The sequence below is a fragment of the Herpailurus yagouaroundi genome, unplaced genomic scaffold, assembly GCF_014898765.1.
Source record: "Herpailurus yagouaroundi ecotype Mexico unplaced genomic scaffold, PumYag 140, whole genome shotgun sequence".
NCBI classification, from domain to species: domain Eukaryota; kingdom Metazoa; phylum Chordata; class Mammalia; order Carnivora; family Felidae; genus Herpailurus; species Herpailurus yagouaroundi.
Window position 1 is genome coordinate 93,906,355 of NW_024412395.1, and position 10,884 is coordinate 93,917,238.

A 10,884-nucleotide genomic window follows, 5' to 3' on the forward strand; every position below is an offset into this window, starting at 1 on the left:
TCTTTGCTATTACAATAGTGTCATCATGGATATATCTCTATCTAAAATATGTGAGTATCTTCCTGTTTTTCCTTCTTGTATCACTTTATTTTCCAGACCTCGAGATTTAACATATATCATTTGGTTTGTACAAAAGTATTATGGACTGAATGTTTGTGTCTGCCCAGAATTCAAATGTTGTCGACAGGGCCTGTGAGGAGGTGATAAAGGTGAACTGAGACCATGCCCTGATTCGATAGAGCAAGTGGCCTTCTAAGAGGAGGAAGGGACCTGTGAGGATGTGGCGAGAGGGCAGCCATCTTTGGCAACTTTCTTCACTGTAAAGTTACTCTTTTTCCCCATTTCTATACCGTGCGCTTTGGAAGGAAGTCGCTACGCCCAACCCACACTTGTAGAGTGGGGGGTTACGCTCCCCTCTTCTTGAGAAAGGATTATCTATACAAATCATTTGGAATTCTTCTATAAGAGGGATTTTTCTCTTCTTCGCCATTTGTGTATTTACTCATATATTTATATCTGTGTGGATTCCTGACTACTTTACACTTTGGGTTAGAAATCATTGCTGCTTTACTTTGTTGCACAGATTTTTCCAGCTTTGTCCATTGAGAGCCCTTTTAGTTGGTTCCTGTGTCCCTTTGACACACTCCTATTAATGTAGGTTTAAAAAATTGCTTTTAATATTTTTTGAGCACTTCCCTACTTTTTGGCACTGTAAGATGTTCCAGGTTCATAATGCGTGTGTGTGTGTGTGTGTGTGTGTGTTTGTGTGTGTTTGTGTGTGCGTATTTTTTTTTTCCTGCAGTCCTAGAATCAGCCACTTCTCCAAGGAACCCTGGTTCCTTGTATTGGAGAATGATATTAGAAATCAAGATCTGGATGCTGGGTGTACATGTAGCCACTTGAGTGTCAAGTCACATTTTGAATTCACTGTAAGCATTCAGGACGCCCATATTTTCCGTCTCTTCTTCTTAGCCCCCCTGATGATGCCCATCTAAGTCAACTGGTGACCTCACTGTTTCCTCAAAAGGCCTTGGGATCTCCCTCCCTCTTCCTTCCTCCTTTCCTCCCTTTCTTTCTTCATTTATTAATTTTTCTAAGATTTTATTTTTAAGTAATCTCTACACCTAACGTGTGGCTCAAACTCACGACCCCAAGGTCAAGAGTCACATGCTGTACTGACTGAGGCAGCCAGGCGCCCTTCTTTCTTCATTTAAATTGTGGCCCGCACTTTGCCTAAATCCTACCCATCCTCAGGTCTCAGTCCTCCCTCTACCACCTACCCTCACACCGGCTTCCTTTTCAACATTCCTTCCTGTCTTGTTTCTTGCTGCAGGAGGCTCCAAAACCTCAAATTCAACAGAAGCCCAAGTTATTCCTGGAAAGAAAATTCCACAAAACCCAAGCAGAATGGAATTAGGAAGGGAAGACACCGCCTAACCAACATGTTTAGTCTCTGTTCTTTTATTAAAATGAGTTTTGTGGTTGAACCCATATAGCTCAACTATCTGAGTTTTATTAGGGGTTTTCTGTCTTTCTACACTCCTGATACAGGCATCAGGGTTGAGTTTTATGATTCAGAGTCAGAGCTGAACAATGCAGTAGGTGCAGCATCTGTGAAGAAGCGATGAGGGTGATTGGTACTTTGAGATCAGTCCATGCAGCTTCTCCACTGGAGTTTTACAGATGGGGAAACTGAGTCCCAGGGAGGGGGGTGTGGGGAATCTCACCCAGGGCTATTTGGCTCATTAAAATGCAGAGCTGGGTCTAGAAGAATTTTTTTCAAGTTTATTTACTTATTTTGAAAGAGACAGAGAGAGAGCTGAAGAGGCAGAGAGAGAAAAACCCAAGCAGGCTCTGCACCGTCAGCACAAAGCCCGATTCGGAGCTCAAACTCATGAACCTGAGATCATGACCTGAACTGAAATCAAGAGTCAGACAGTTAACCGAGTCACCCAGGCGCCCCCTAGAAGAATTTTTGATCGCTGTCCAATGCTCTTTCTGCTACTGTGTGAAAGGGCTCAATTAAGATTTTTCTTCTCAAGAAATTTGTCTAAACATCCCCATCCTGCATCCAGCGAGGCACCCGACTACATTCTGGCTGGGGGCCGGAGTGGGCAGCCCCCTTCGTTGAAGATACACAGGTTTCGGAACCAGTGAGACCTGCACTGAAAGCCTAGCTTCACCTCTTTACAGCCATTTAATCTCAAGCAACTTCTCAGAGTCTCAGTTTCCGTATCTGAAAATGGGTTTAAGGATGCTTGGGCCACAGGAGCGTTTTTCGGTTTAAGTAAAAGCCTGGATATGAAAGCACCTGGAGCGTGCCAAATACATAACTGGCACTCGGCATTTGTCCAAGGAATCTGAATCTGCTGGGATTGTTCTGTGACTTCTCACCTGGTGCATTTGGTATCGTGAAACCAATAGAAAGCTTCTCTGTTACTTTTATTTCCTTTGTGTCTCTACAGAGCTGGACACACAGCGCTCAAAAATTCTTGCTGGAAGAAGGAATGCCATAAAGAGCAAAGTCCGCTCTTTGGAACTCACCCCACAAGGGGGCCAGTGGAAGGGCAAAGGGTGTCATGGAATTTCCCGGGGCCTTTAAGCAATCTAAGGGGGGCCTGCCTTCTGTGGGTGTGTGGGAGCAGGTGAGAGAGCAGTCACGCTGCCCTCTCATTTTACAGATGAGGAGACTGAGGCTCGGGCAGGAGGGAATTGCCTGAGGCCCCCCAGGGAGGGCTCTGCCAAGTGGGCCTCTGCCAGCTGGCCGGGGTGGACGCCTGATAGAGCATATCCTGGGGACTGGGGCCCCTGTGCTTTCATCCAGCCCGGCCTGCCTGTCGCTGCTTGGGGCCCGGGCATGTTCACGGCTGAACAAGATGTGGCAGGAAACCATGAATCAAAGCGGGGGAGGGGGTGAAGGCATTAATGAAGTCGAGCTGACTTCTGGGTCTAAATCCCTTTCCCTCTCCTCCAAGCTTGCTCTGGCCTGTCCCTGCCTGGGGGAGTCTAGAGGCTGCCCTCAGCTCTGCCTTTCAGATCGTGCCAGGAGCCAGGTGACAGCGAGAGAAGCCAGGGAGAAGCCAGGGCTGGCTCAGTGTGCGTAGGGAAAGTCAATCTGAGACCAAGCTTGTCGGCTGGAAGGATGGGTGCCTTTCCTTTTATGGGTGCAGACTTTTAGGAAAGGGAAGTTTCCTTTGCAGGAAGTTTATCTGCAGGAGGCGGCATGGCATTGAGCCAGAGTTGGCAAACTTTTTCTGTAAAGGCCAGATAGTAAATAGTTTAGGCTTTGAGGGCCAGACAATCTCTCCTGAAGATATTCCAGCTCTTATAGTACAAAAGCAGCCAAGTGATACATACACCAACGGATGTAGCTGTGTTCTAATAAAGCTTTACTTATACACGCTGAAATCTGAATTTCGTGTCATTTTTGCATGTCAAAATATTAGTCTCCTTTTGATTTCTTCCCCCAATTACATTTATTATTTATTTATCATTAAAGTTTATTTATTTATTTTGAGAGAAGTAGAGAGTTCAAGTGGGGGAAGGGTAGAGAAAGAGAGGCAGAAAGAATCCCAAGCAGGCTCTGCCCCGTCAGCGTGAAGCCCGACGCAGGGCTTGAACCCATGAACCAGGAGATCATGACCTGAGCCAAAGTCACCGCTTAACCAAATGAGCCACCCACGTGTCTTCCCCCAACTATTTAAAAGCCTAAAAGCCCTTCCTGCCTTGATGGCCGTGCAGAAACAGGCACCGGGGCAGACGGTGAGGGCGTTTTCAGAGTCCTGGCATAGACAACACGGACTTGGGAGTCAGACAAGCCTTAGGTTCAAAGCCCAGCTCTGCCACACACTTGACATCTGACCTTTGGCAGATGACAGTCTCTCTGAGCCTCAGTTTCCCAATCTGTAAATAGGGATAATCACGTCTACCTCATAGGGTTTTCGTAAACATGAAGTAAGATTGTAGTGTAAAGAACCTGACGTGCACTATCTGACCTCGACAGAGCTTTTATCGTCCAAAAGAGAGCTAGTAACGGGGCCGACAGAACCTCTGCGGCCTGTTTGAAAAGGCAGTCACCATGGTTACAAACGCTGTAGCCCTCTGCCCTTGGCTGCACTGACATCTTGTTTGCGTGCAGTATACTTCCACTGAACGCATGGTCACCATGTCTGTGCGGGGCTTAGGGTGTAGTGGATGTGGACAGATGAACTTGGCCTAGTTCCTACAACAAGATAGGTATCTCCTTAGGAGGGGTGATAAGACGTAAACCCCAAACAACCATAAATCAAAACAGCATGCAGACTAAGACCTCCCGGGGAGGCCCATGCCTGCATTTACCGAGTGCCAGGTGCTGTGCTAAATTCTTAATGTTCATATGTTGATCTCATTTACGCAGCCCCCCCGAGGAGAGGGTTAGGGTTATGGTTATCCTCATTTGATCAGCGGGGAAATGGAGACAGGGAGACTGTTAAGGTACTTGTACGGAGATTCCCACCCAGGCCTGGCTGGCGTGGGAGCCGGGATTTAGCCACGGGCCCAAGGTGCCGCTGGAGCCCAGAAAGTCCATTCTGACTGTGAGGGTTGGGGTTGCTTCACAGAGCGGGCGGCTCTCAGGCTGCCCCCTTGAGGCTGGGGAGGGTTTCTCCACGTGTGGAGAGGGAAGCAAGGGTAGGGGTGGGGCAGGATTCAGGCAGAGGGAACAGAGGGAGCAAATGTCTGTTGGCTGGCGGGGATGTGGAAGGCTCTAGGCCTGTTTGGGGAACGGCAAGCGGCCTGTTTGGCCCGAGGATAGTGCGTTTTGTACAAGCGTCCGGTACAAGTGATGTCCCTATGACTTCAAGCAGGGGTGGGGAGAGATGGGGCCTGGTGACTGCATTAGACTCTCCTAAATAAGAACCTGCTTGCAACAAAAGAACACATTGTATCACATCTGCCATGCAAGTATTCAACTCTTCAAACTTGTTTTTTCTTCCATAATTCCCCTCCCAACCTGCAGACATGACTTTCCTGGGGTGAAGACGAGGCCATAGGGTAGAGTGACTGCAGGGCTGGCACGGATGCGGGTGTCGCAGCAGACGCCGCGTGACCCTGGGTTGGTCACATCTCTGTTCTTGCCTCAATCCTCTCAAACGTAAAATCAGGGGTCAGGTGATCTCTCGGTCCTGTCCAGTTCTAACCTTCCAAATTACGGCATACTATCCCTGTTGCAGTAAGAGAGGCATCCTGCACTGCGGGGTGAGTCTAGGCCAGGCTTCTGCGAGGCAACGTTGGATGACTGACAGCAGTGTCGTTCCTGGGCAGCTGGGGCCGGGATTAGAACTCCCGGCCCTCAAGCTGTCCGTGTGCTGCTTAGATCGCCTGACCCCTACTGATAACGCGTGTCGCCCCTTCTGCACTTCTGGTGATTTCCGTATCCGTGTTCTCCATCCATCCACCCATCCATCCATCCATCCATCTATCCAACAATATATCAACTTTTGAATTAGTTAATTTATTTATTCACAGCTAACCTCTGGAGCCAGAGTCAGAATCCCTGATCTACCAGCTCCCAGACCATGGGCTATTTACAGAACCTCCCTGTGCCTCAGTGTCCTCCTCTGTGAGGTGGAGACAATCAGGGAGTTTGCCATACAGGGCTGTGAGGGATTAGATTTGTCCTGTACGTGAAGGGCTTAAAATTATCCTGACATAAGTATTCACGGTTACGATTTTTTAAGGAAACTCTACGCCCAGCTTGGGGCTTGAACTCACGACCCTGAGATTAAGAGCGGCACGCTCTACCCGCCGAGCCAGCCGGCGCCCCCGCTGTTAGTTACTGTTGTTGAAAGCATTTCTTGAGTGGTTATTGTGTGCCAGGCACTGTGTTAGGAGCTCTTCCTGTGTAACATGTTCACTCTCCCCACAGCCCTACAAGGCCGGCTTTTCATAGGAAGAAGAAACTAAGGTTTGGAGAGTACGCGCCCTGCCCCAGATGGGCTACTGCCCCCAAGGGCTGCAGAGGACACGTCAGCAGGCCCGAGAAGGAGCGGGCTGGGGAGGGCGGGCAGGCCCCCTCCTGCCCGTGTCATTGAGCATCGCCTCACGTCGCCTCCCCGCTGCACTGTTCGCTTCTCTCTCAGACCGGGACTGGGGCCGCTGTCTTGTCTTGAACTGCAGAACCTGTCAACACATGAGAATCATTCGCAGCGACCGGGGAAAAATGTGATTTAGGAGCGGGTTAGAGAAGCTCTCGGGGAGACCGAAGCCTGCAGCTCTGTCGTTCATTTTGGAGCCGCCTGTCGGCCAGACCAAACGGGAAACATCCTGTTCGGGAATAATCAGGACGTCAGGACTTAGATAAGTGAAGACACACATGTCTCAGCTGATATCCCAGGCGTATCGGACCGATTAGGCTGCGTAGTGCAATTTCCTCTCCGGTCTGACTTCCTTGGCCCGACATCGTGCAGATGGCGTGCTCTGCTTACTGGAAGTAAGTGTGGAGATGATAAAATAGAAATATGAGACATTTGGATATCACTCGAGCTGAAACTTGACACTATAGGTCTGATTGAAAATCCAGCAGGCCCCTCTCCTGACCCTTCATCCCTGCTCCCCCTTCCCCGCGGAAGGCGCCTGAGGAATCCCCCCAGCTCTCTCCAAATCTCGCCGGTGTTAGCTCTGGCTGCATTAGCCCTACTCCGCCCAGGAGATGTTTGACCAGGTAACCCCCCCCCCACCCCCACCATGAAAGTGCCAGGACTCACGTGTATGTGCACACACACACACACACACACACACCCCATGGGCTGCCCAGGGCTCCCCTCCTGGCGTTCAACTCTTCACTGAGGGCTTCCTGCCTGCTGTCCACTGAACCTTCTAGAGTTTCTCTCTCACACTTGCCATGGGAAAAAGCATCTTCCTCTGTCCTCTGAGGTCCATTTCCTTCCTCCCTCAGAGCCCAGCTCCCAGAGCGCCTCCTCCAGAACGCCCTCCTCATCTCAGATCCCCATCTTTGGCTGGCCTTCTCTTTGTCCTAGTAGCCTGTACCTATTTCAAAGTCTGCCCTCAACCCAGAAATCCCACTTTCTTTACGCTTCAGGATGTCTCCCCTGCACCCCCTGTCTCCAGACCCCACAGTCCTATAACCTGGAGCCCTCAGCCCTCTGTACTTCTGGTGATTTCCATATTGACTGCAGATTCTAGGGTGACTTGGGTCACCCTACATAAGGGGCTGACTAGAACCCTCAAAACCCCCTTTCCCACCCCAATCTTTAACTAGACCAATTCTGATTACCCAAACCTCAAGACTATATTTTTGCCTTTTTCTTTAAAGATTTTGTTTCTTTTAGGTAATTTCGTAAGTAATTTTAAGTAACTTCGTGGGGCTTGAACCCACGACCCCGAGGTCAAGAGTCACATGCTTTACTGACTGTGCCAGCCAGGCGCCCCGTTGCTTTTTTTCCTTAATGATGAACTTGCTTTGAGGAGTCCAAGAGCCCAGACAATAGTGACGACAGACCCAGTTACTGACCCGTCCTGATGATTTCTCTCACGAGTGTGTCCTCGGGGCTCTGGTGCATTTCATGTGAGAACACGACTTCCTTTTGGGCATCAGTCTTCCTTCTCAAACCAGGTAGAAATACCGATCCGCCCCCGTTGACCTCACGTCTCATAGAGGTCTGTCCAAGAAAGCCTCTAGAGCGGAAAGATTATGATGGCTTTGCTTTGTTTTAGGCCTTGTGTTTTAAGCTCTTTAAACCCCAGTTTGTGATCCACTGACTTCCAGTCCTGATCTTGCAAAGGAAGAAACTACCGTCCCCCTCGGAACGGAGGATGCCGGAGCGTCCTCGGGTTCCCCATGGCCAAGGACGAGGCGGAGGTGGTTAGCTCCTCTGTGTGGGTACCACATGCTCCTCACAGACCTGACGCTCCTGGTTTCTCTGAGGCCCTCCTGGGCCACCGACCCCTGAAGTAGTCCCTCCGGGCCGCTGTGACAAATATGATACACCGAGGGGCTCAATCAACAGGCTGTACCCACCGGCTGTCAGCTCTGGAGGTCAGAAGCCTACGATCAAAGGGTTGATAGAGTTGGTTTCTTCTGAGGACCCTTCGGGCTTCTCCCTGTGTCTTCATATGGTCCCCCCTCTGCACCCATCTGCACCCGAATTTTCTCTTATTAGGACCCAGTCACGTTGGATGAGGACCCACCCTAATGACCTCATTTTACCTTAATCACTTCCTGAAAGACTGTCTCCAAATACAGCCACATCCTGAGGTACCAGGGGTTAGGGAGTCGGCATACTAACTTGGGGGGACGTGATTCAACCCCCAACACTTGCCACTTTTTAAATATACGCTGCCTGGCTGTAGGGCCCCCTGGACCTCTCATTTAGGCTCCCAAGAAGACATCTCCTCCTCTGTGACATGGGATCAGTAAGGATACCGCTCTCTTGATGTTCTTGTGAAGGTTGAGTGCCGGTGAGGCTCCATGGGGCCTGGCTTACAGTAGGTGCTTAGTAAATGCTAGAACCATTTAAATAAATAAAGATGATGATGATGCTAATAACACACTGCTATTAGCAGATGTCTTGGCCCTAACAGATTCCTTTTTTTTTTTTTTATAGCGCCTGATAATCATTTTTGCATGTGTCACTTTCGTTTTGCTCATTTCTTTCCCAAGGAGGCTGCCCCGTGGCTGGCCAGCACCCCAAGATTCAGGCCAAAGCCACTCTCCGCCCCCACTGTGGACTCTGAGGTGCCCCGGCAGGAGGAGGCCCGGGGCCTGCCCGCCTCTCCCATCGCATCCTGGGAACCAGCAGGCCCTGGGGCTCCCGGAATCATAACTCACTCACTCAGGCATCTGCTTTTGACCTTGGCACCTTCCCCTCAGCTGTGCCAGGTGCCTGGGGGCCTGCCAGCTCTCCCCACCTGCCAAGCTGACTTTCTTCCATCACTCTAGTGACCTGGGAAATCCCATCTCCCCTCCAGCAACCCAGCGAGATCCATCACAGGAAAGGTCCTCCCGTGTGCGTGCTCGCCGCCCCCCCCCCCCCACCTCCCCTGCACACACGGGGCTCTGCTCACACTCAAAGCCCCTGCTGATAAAGGCTTTCTGCTCCAGACTTTCTGCTTATGTGCATCCAAGTGTCCATCTCTGTCAACAGTTTTTAAAATCTGACATCGTAGGGCTGGGTCTAATCCCACCCTCTGTCCTGTGTATTCCGTGTGCATCAACACGCCCGGGAGAGAGGCTGGGCCCCCACGGTTTGCAAAGCAGTTACGCATGAGCACTTTATTCCTCTCTCCACCCTGCTTCTTGCTCCTGTGCTTTAGTATCCGCTGTTTCCCCTTTGCCTGGAAGCACGCCCTCTGCCCCGTCCCCTGGTGAATGCCCGTCCTCAGTCAGGCCCGGGGCCCGGCCTTTGGAGGTGCACTGCTGACCCTCCCCAGTTGAACTGATGCCCCTCCTTGGTGGCTCCACTGGACCTCTGGTGGCATCTCAGCCATACTTACCATCCTGTACCGTGATGGTCTGTTTGTAGAGCCTCCCCGGCTGGACTGGGAGCTCCTGGAGGGCAGGCGTGACAGTGCATTTAACTTTGCATCCCCAGGGCCCAGCACAGGGCCTGGCTGCAGATGAATGAAGGCTGTGAGGAGGGTTCTGGGCCCTGGCCGTGCTGGGCAGTGCCTTCCATGGCATTTTCCGTTTGCCCTCACCTCTTCCTTTGTCCTGTTTTTAGCCTAATTCCTTTCAAGGAGCTGGCATGGGACTCTGAGCTCATTTTCATGATTGCTTTAAATATTTGGGGCTGTTGGCATGCCAACACGAGGACCCACGCTAAGGAGGAGAGGAATTCTCTAGCTCTCTGGGTCCTGCCCAAACACAAGGAATGTGCCAGAGACAGGGGAGGTTCTGAGAAACTGCCAGATTGGGTCGAACTAAACCGCTTTTCTACCTGGCTTAGGGAGCCAGGAATTTGCGCAGCAGACAAAAAAGTGAGAGGACACGGAGGCCTGGAGTGGAGCGGGGTGGGTGGAGGGACCGCGGAGAGGGGCTGGAGTGGGGGCAGGGCAGGAAGAGCCCCGGATGGAAGTGAAAGGGTTAACCGCGCCCACCTGGAAGTGTTGTGTCCCTGCCCAGAAACGGGAGGGGCCCCTGGAGCAAACACCCCGGACAGGGACAGGACTGTCCCCCGAGCCAGTTTTGGAAACCAGATAGATGGGAGGAGACTCTGAAAGTCTTGTCACGGGAGAACTTGGAAGCCACGAAAAGAAGCCCGTGAGCATCTGCGAGAGGAGGCGCCTCAGATCACCCCACGCGGCCCCCATCACACTGTAGATCAGGAAATGGAAGCTCAGAGAAGAAGGAGGTCACCAAGAGCAGTTTGTGGCCGTAGCGCCAGGACCGGATCTCCTTGTTCTCTTGCCAAGGCTCCTGGCTGCTCAAGGGCTGGAGAGGAGCTAGAATTGGGTTCTTCACGTTTTCCCCAATAATTGTTATAAATCAACGAGAAAGCCGAACTTCTGCCTGGTGAGCTCTTGTTCCCTGCCAGGCACAGTGCCAAGCGGTTCACATGTTTTATCAGAGCAGCCTTATAGGCATAGCCCCATAGTCCCGTTTTAAGGATGGGGAAACTGGACTCAGAGGCTAAAGGATTTGCTTAGATCAACCAGCTACTGAGCATTGAAGTCCAGATTCTAACCCAGAGACTGCCTGATTCTGAGCTCGTGCTTTTTATTTTATTTTTTAAATTTCTCTTTAACATTCATTTATTTTTGAGACAGAGACAGAGCATGAACGGGGGAGGGTCAGAGAGAGAGGGAGACACAGAATCTGAAACAGGCTCCAGGCTCTGAGCTGTCAGCACAGAGCCCAATGCGGGGCTCAAACTCACAGACCGCGAC

General features: G+C 51.0%; 1 long non-coding RNA gene across 1 annotated transcript; it reads right to left on the bottom strand.

Annotated features, from left to right (window-relative positions):
• Positions 1-5,472: 5,472 nt before the first annotated feature.
• Positions 5,473-9,702, bottom strand: LOC121031043 (uncharacterized). Its single transcript, XR_005790529.1, has 3 exons — positions 9,493-9,702; positions 7,511-7,674; positions 5,473-6,159 (listed from the first exon to the last, which is right to left on the bottom strand). It is a non-coding gene; the product is annotated as an uncharacterized LOC121031043 (long non-coding RNA).
• Between the last annotated feature and the right edge of the window lie 1,182 nt (positions 9,703-10,884).